This window comes from Enhydra lutris, unplaced genomic scaffold (assembly GCF_002288905.1).
Source record: "Enhydra lutris kenyoni isolate GAN:26980312 unplaced genomic scaffold, ASM228890v2 scaffoldscaffold3, whole genome shotgun sequence".
In the NCBI taxonomy this organism is placed as follows: Eukaryota; Metazoa; Chordata; class Mammalia; order Carnivora; family Mustelidae; genus Enhydra; species Enhydra lutris.
In genome coordinates, this window is record NW_019154087.1 from 59,856,349 (window position 1) to 59,864,398 (window position 8,050).

The window sequence follows — 8,050 nt, forward strand, 5'->3', positions numbered from 1 at the left end:
GTGATATACTGGCTGTTGTGGGGGTAACTAATTTGGAGGGTCTCCAGTTGTCTGGGCTGGGAAAAAATGTGGCTTAGACTGGACTAGCAAAGTAGAGCTGGAGAAGTTGGGGTCTGCTAGTTCTCATAGTGCAGTGGGAGATCTTCCAGTAGAACCATCTCGATCTATGGTGCTTAATAGTGAGGGATGAAAATGACTATGGAATGTGTCTTTATAACAAGCTCCAGGGTTAGCTTATACATACAATGTTTGAGAAGTCTGATTGGGTTGAACAGATACTTCTGAAGCTCCTGTTGCCAATGCATTTCTTAAAAGGACAAAAACAACAAAAAAGAACAGAATCCAGGGGTCCAAGCCCACCCCAGGCCTCACCTTCTGCAGGTTTTCAGGAACATCAGATGTACCTGTAACCAAAGTTAGTCTCAAACAAAAATATGGTGAAGTATAGTTCTTCTAACCAACAGGCAGATGATATTGTGCAAATCCATCCACACATTTTCCTGACTCTAAGTATGAATGTTCCAGAATGCCAGTGGATGAAACACACGGCCTGCTGCCCTGAGAGAGAGCAAAATTAACTGAATCTAAGACATAAACCACCCTAGCTCCCTGATAGCAATGTAGTCAATAGACTTAACTGATACTTCTAAATTGCTTTTTTACCCTGATAGCAGTTCCAAAAAATGTCCTCCAATGGGCCAAAATTCAGGGAACCCAAACAAAAAGCTGTTTAATTATACTGCTCAATGAAAAAAGTAAAGCACAGTGTAATAAAGATAGTGTAATGTTATGCCATGGCAAGATTTGCATTTGCTAGATCATGGGGGCCATGTGGAGGCCGGTTTAGGGGAGGCAGGCTGAGACAAGAAACACCACACCCAGGCTGTGTAGTCCACCCCTGCACACCCTGACTTTCTCCCAACTGTGGAAGAAGCAACCACACGCGCGCCCACAGAAGAGTCCAGACTTCAGATGCAGACCCCAATTAAATTCCTGACTAAATTGTCCTCACAGAATTTTTTTGGTCAGAATTCAATGACATGGGGTTTCTAAAAAACCACAGCTAGTAAGAACTCAACAAATGCTATTTTACTTCTACCTCTGTTTTAATAAGGTAACACAATACTCCAAATTAGCGATTCTCAAAGTAAGTTCTGATGTTCATTTGCATCAAGTAACTGAGCATTCTGGTTTAAAATCCAAATCCTTGGCCCGGGCCCTGACCCTCTGAATCCAAGTGGTGGAGCCAGGAATCTGCATTTTATCAAGAATCATTTGATTCTGATCCACATAACTTGAGAGCCACATTCCAGACCAGCAGATTCAGGCGAAGTTTTACTGACCTTTCTCTCTTGTACTTCTGCAGATACTGCTTTTCTTACAAATTGAAGTTTGTGGCAACCCTATGTTGAGCAAGTCTATGGGCACCGTTTTCCCAATGTCATTTGACCACCACTCTGTATTTCTGTGTCACATTTTGGTAATTCTTGCCATATTTCAGATTATTCTCATTCCTATTTCACTTGAATTGCTGCAATCTCATGATAAAAGTTTAATAGATGAGTAGTTGTTTCTTATGGGTAAGCAAAGAAAGTGGCTTCTTGAGATGGAAACTTCTCCATCTCAATGAAGATACTGTGGAGATTGTTAAAAGGACAACAAAGGATTCAGAATATTACAAACACGTAGTTGATAAAGCAGTGGCAGGGGTTGAGAGGATTGACTCCAATTTCCAAAGAAGTTCTACTGTGGATAAAATGCTATCAAACAGCATTGCATGCTGCAGAGAAATCATTCATGGAAGGAAGAGTCCATCAGTGTGGCAAACTTCACCGCTGTCTTATTTTAAGAAATTGCTAGCGCCCCCCCAACCTTCAGTAACCACCACCCTGATCAGTCAGTAGCCATCAACATCAAGGCAAGATCCTCCACCAGCAAAAAGAGCATAACTTGCTAAAAGCTCAGATGATGGTGAGCTCTGTTTTAGCAATAAGAATTTTTAAATTAAGGTATATCTATTGGGTTTTTAGACATAATGCCGCTGCACACTTATTAGACGATAGTATAACGTAAACATAAATTTTACATACACTAGGAAACCAAACATTTCATTCGACTTGCTTTATTGTGATACTCATTTTATTGCAGTGGTCTGGAACTGAACCCGAGGTTTGTCTATACATACTTAATTATTCTGCAGCTGTTTCAAATGCATATGGGTTTGTTTTGTTTTGTTTTGTTTTTCTCTTCCCCAGCCATTGATAAACCTCCTGAAAGTTTAGCCCTGGGCCTTCCCTCAGATAATCCAGGCCCAGGCTGGGTCCAATAAACACTTGATTTATCTAATGGCATGCAAATAACATTGTTCTGTGAAACTTCTCTCATCACTACCAATGTTTTTTTTTTTTTTTCAAGCCTTACAGTTTATTCATTGTTGTTAATTGTCCTATAAATCCTTATCTAAAGTGTATTTCTGGGGAAAGTGAGAAAACCCCTGGCCTCCAGGTAGAGAGCCTCGGAACCTCACCTGGGGGTAATGATACTACACAAAGCAGGAGGAGGAAGGCGGGACCTCTGGCTTCATTTTCAACTCCTCAGCCTCCCAGCCTCCACCCTCCATCTCAGCTTGATGTTTTGGTACTAGACGTTTTTCTCTTGTTCACTTACTTTATCCTTTGCTGCTTACGGAAACATGCCTTTTTATCTGGAACTGAGGTCCAATTTTAGCAATTATGCAAAGACTATATTTCCATATTCCCTTGTTTTGGTGTCTAAGTCCCTATCCCAAATGTATAAGAATCCCATGACAGTCGTGAAAGGGATGGCTCTTTTGCCACTTGCCAACCTCTCTCCTGGCAAGTGTGACCCAAGAGGTCCATCATTTTGTTCGGTGGCAGATGAGCTGCAGGGGCTGTGAATTGCAGTGACCTATGACCCACCTTTGCTTCTCAGAAGCTTATCATCTTGAATTTATGCAGGGATAAGATGCTGCGTAAATCTACCATGAAAGCCCTGTGCAGGCAAGGGAGAGTGATTCTTCAGGTCTGTGAACACATGCTTTATCCGTTTGACTTATATGGGCACCCTAGGGCTTTTATTTGGGCCAAAACGTAGAAGCCAAGCTTTCATTGTAAACAGATGGTGCTGCTAACATGGAAAGTAAAAAATTCTTTCAGTCATTCTCCCACACTAGAGACCCGAAGAAGATTCTGCTTTAAAAACAAACGAAACTATCAAACACTCCCTCTCCCCGTGCCCCATAGGCTCTAGGTCAACACATACACCCATGCAAACAGACAAAAACCTGGTCTCCATTTCTCACTTTTCTCCCTTCCTCTCCCCGTGCCAAATTCTACATTCCTTTGGTGTGGATACTATAAATATAAAATGAACCAACTCAATTCCAGATCACGAGGGGGCTTTTCTTTGCATGACCACAACATAAGCATTTGTCCATCATTTTGGGATTTTTATGAAGCCTCTAAGAATGTTCAGAATTCCAGTCTTGCTCAAACAATGTCTCACTAGTCAGCATGATTCAGATGTTGAATCTTAGGACAACTTGGGAATTTCTGGTTAGAAGAAAAGGTAATCCTGAAATATCTCAATGTGAAAAGATTTTCATGTATTTTCCTCCTTTACCATGTTTCTTTCAGTCCAGAAAAGGAAATGTGGAAATTCTCATGTTTCCTTTAACATAAGGCAATTTGAAGTTGATTGTAATCTCCCTGTCCCTAACCCCCAAAGAAAAGTGGCATTATTGTGCTGTCCTGAGTCCTTACTTAAATTTCTCCATTAGGTAGCCTCTTGTTACATAAATAATTTATGCTTTTAAATCTGAATATAATTGATAACAATCTCCTGACAGATCATACTTCTGGGGCTTAAGTTTGAAAATGAATCATCCAGGCCCCTGAGATATTCTTGGTGAGTGTTCTGGAGGAAGAGGACGCCAGAGGCTTATCCAGTCACCCATGGCTTGGGGGCAGGACCACACTCAAACTGCCCAAAAGAGAGTATTTTTAAAATTTCCCTGGAAAGGTACATTCCATGACCTCCCTAAGTAAACCCTCCGGTGTTTCAACAACATTAGCATTTTTAGAAGAGAATTAAACCTACCATCACTTTACTTACTATTAACTTGAAACTTTGTCCTTTGGGTGCCAGGAAACATCCCTCCCGCATTAAGGTCTTTCAGTAGTGTCTCGGAAGCTGAATTGTCTACTTGGGTAAGAAATGATGAGAAAATAAAATTTTGAGAAACCTCATCTCAGTTATCTCCTATCTGTTTAATAGAGATACCTGCTCTTCCAAACCCAGTATCACTAAGATTATCAAGAGATATCATGGGTCAGGCTGCCCAAGGAAGGTATTATTTGTATCACCACCAAAATGACCATTATAAGGCTGAATCTGAAAGTAGTTGCTTAAATTTACTCTTATAGAAATAAAAGGAACTCCTAAGAAATTATTGTGAATATAAGCCTAAATTAGTGGATACAAACATTCTGTCCATGAACTAGCCTATAAGCACTCACGTAAGCATACTGGGTGTGGGGGTCTCACAAAGCACCAAGAAATACTCTGTCCCTAAAGATGAAGGACTCGCCTGAGAAGGACAGAGCCAAGCAGCTCTATCACTGTTGGGCAATGCCTGGCACAGGCCCTGAGGGAACAAAGATAGAGGCAGCGGACTGCATCACAAAAGGGAGCCCTGTACCTAAGGTACAGAGTACACCAAAGTGATTCAGAGAGTATGAGTGTCAAAGAGTAAGGAAGGACACACCAGGCAAAGGCAACTGAAAACAAACTATGGTTATGACCCTGTTAGCAGATGACGTAGAATTTGAGCCAGCAAATAAATAAGAAAAAGGGCACTTTGCAATGCAAAGCAATAAAACTGAAAATGAAGCTGTAACAATTATGAACATAGGGTCATCAAATAACAAAAGAGCCATCATTCGAAGCAGAAATTACAGATGATGCAAGGAAAAATATACAAAATATAACCCTCTCGGTCTATGACAAAGTCAAAATACCCGAAGTTCAAAGAAGATATTAATATCAAAACTGTTAATAAAATATATTATTCAACTCTGTATCCTGAAAACATAGACACCACTATTTTTTTTAGGTGACTAAGGAACAGTCATGAAAATGACTGTAAGTTAGGCCACAAAGTAAAAGTCCATTGATTCCAAAAATAGAAATATTATGGAAAATATTCTCTGATCACAATGTAATGAAACAAAAAATTGTTATAAAAATCTCACTTATGGATATCAGTGGAAAAATTATAAATAAAATATTAGCAAATAGCATCTACCTTTGCGTTAGGAAAATCACCATGACAAAGTGGGGTTTATTTATTTATTTATTTATTTTAAAAGATTTTATTTATTTATTTGACAGAGAGAGAGAAGGCGAGAGAGGGAACACAAGCAGGGGGAGTGGGAGAAGGAGAAGCAGGCTCCCCGCAGAGCAGGGAGCCGATGCAGGGCTCCACCACAGGACCCTGGGATCATGACCTGAGCCAAACGCTTAACGATTGAGCCATGCAGGTGCTCCCAAAGTGGAGTTTATTACCGGAATGCAAGATAATTCATTACTAAGGAATTCATTATATTCCATTAAATTAATAGATCTAAGGAGAAAAATTATAGGATCATTTCCAAATACTAGATACTAGAAAGAAGCATATGGACAAGAGCCAATAATCATACTCAACCCCAGAAAAAGGCCTCAACGAAATAAGGATAGAGTAACAGTTCCTTAGTGTAATAAAATATATCATTCCAAGCCCAAAGTTCATACCATGCCAACTGGGAAAACACTGGTGGAGTTTCCATTAAAATCAACTATAAGACAAGGATGCCTAAAATCATTACTGTTATTTAATATTGAACTAAATTTAATAGTGAATGAGAAAACAGAAGCATAAACACTGGAAAGCAGAAAGTTAATCTTTACTCTTAGATGATATTATCATGTAGTTAGAAATTATTATATAGTTAGAGAATTGGGAAATATTTATAAACAAGAGAATTTAGTTAGATAAAATGGTGCAGAATGAATATACTATAACTAGTTGATTATATCCAGTAAGAAGTTATAATGAGAGAAAAGACCCCATTTACAATAATTATAAAAGGATAAAGCACCTAAGAATAACTGTAACAATAAATGTTGCAGAACACATATCAATAAAACCATAAAACATTGCTGAAGGACACAGAATGATACTTGAACAAACAAAGATCTTTTTCTTGGCTAGGAAAAGTTGACAACATAAAGATGTTGATTCTCTCTTAATAATCTAAATGCAATTCTAGTAATAAAAATACCAATAAGGACTTCTATCATTGTTAGTTTACTCTGAAGTTCATGTGGGAAAATAAATAAAAAAAGGAAAGAAAGGAAAATGAGAGAGAAGAACACTGAGAGGATTAGGCTCACTGGATATTAAAGTTAAAAGCCTCAGTGATTAAAACAGTGTGGTAGTGACACTGAAACTAAAAGATCAACCAAGAAAATACAATAAAATGTCCAGAAATAGACCCAACTATATATAGGAATTTAACACGTTAAAAATGTACATCTCAAAAAATAAATAAAATAGAAAATGTACATCTCAAAACAGTAGGTAGAAGATTACTATTGCAAAGTGATAGTAAGGCAAAGCATAGGCAACAGAAATAAAAATAGACAAATGGGACTACCTCAGACTTAAAAACCTCTGTGCATCAAAGGATACAACCCATAGAATGAAAAGCCAGCCTATGGAATAGGAGAAATTACTTGCAAATCATATATCTGACAATGGGCTAATATCCAACATATAAAAGATTCTTTAAAAAAATTTTTTTTAAGATTCTTTAAAAATTTTAAAAAATTTTTAAAAGATTTTATTTATTTGTCAGAGAGAGAGAGAGGGAGAGAGAGTGAGCCTAAGCAGGGGGACTGGCAGGCAAAGAGAGAAGAGGCTCCCCACTGAGCAGGGAGCCTGATGTGGGACTCAGTTCCAGGACCCTGGAATCATGACCTGAGCTGAAGGTAGAGGCTTAACCCACTGAGCCACCCTGGCCTTCCTGTATAAAAAATTCTTACAAGTCAACAACAAAAAACCCCCACAAATAACCTCATTTAAAAATGGGCAAAGGACTTGAATAGACATTTCTCCAAAGATGATATTCAAATGGCTAATAAGCATATGAAAAGATGTTCAACACTATAAATAATTAGAGAAATTCTTGGAGGGAGGGAGGTGGGAGGATGAGCTAGATGGGTGATGGGTATCAAGGAGGACAGTTGTTGTGATGAGCACTGGGTTGATGAATCACTAAATTCTACCCCTGAAACTAATATATTATATGTTAACTAACAAGAATTTAAATAAAAATTTGAAAAAAATAATTAGAGGAATTCAAATCAAAACCATGAGATACCACCTCATACCCATTAGAGAGCCACTAAGAAGGAAACCAAGGAAGGAAGGAAAGAAGGAAGAAAGGAAAAAAGAGAGAAAGGGAGGGAGGGAGGAAGGAAGAAAATTAAAGAAAAGAAAGAAAAAAACATGTTAATAAAGTCTTGGTGAGAATGTGGAAAAATTGGAATCTGCCTACAGTATTGGTAGGAACATAAAATGGTACAGCTTCTACGGAAAACAGTATGATTCCTTAAAAAAAAAAAGTTTGACTTACCATATAATGCAACAATTCCACTTAGGGGTACATATACAAAAGAATTGAAAGCAAGACCTCAAATAGGTATTTACTCACTGATGTTCACAGCAGCATTTTTCACAATAACCAAGAGGTATAAGCAATCCAAATGTATCAACGAATGCAGGGATAAAGAAAATGTGCTTTATATATGTGGTGGAATATTATCTAGCCTTTCAAAGCAAGGAAATATTGTCACATGGCCCAACATGCATGAATTTTGAGGACATTATGCTAAGTGAAGTAAACCAGTCACATTAATGATTCCATTTATAGGAGGTGTCTAATGTACTCAAGTTCATAGAAACAGAAAGCCCAGAGGCTGGGGA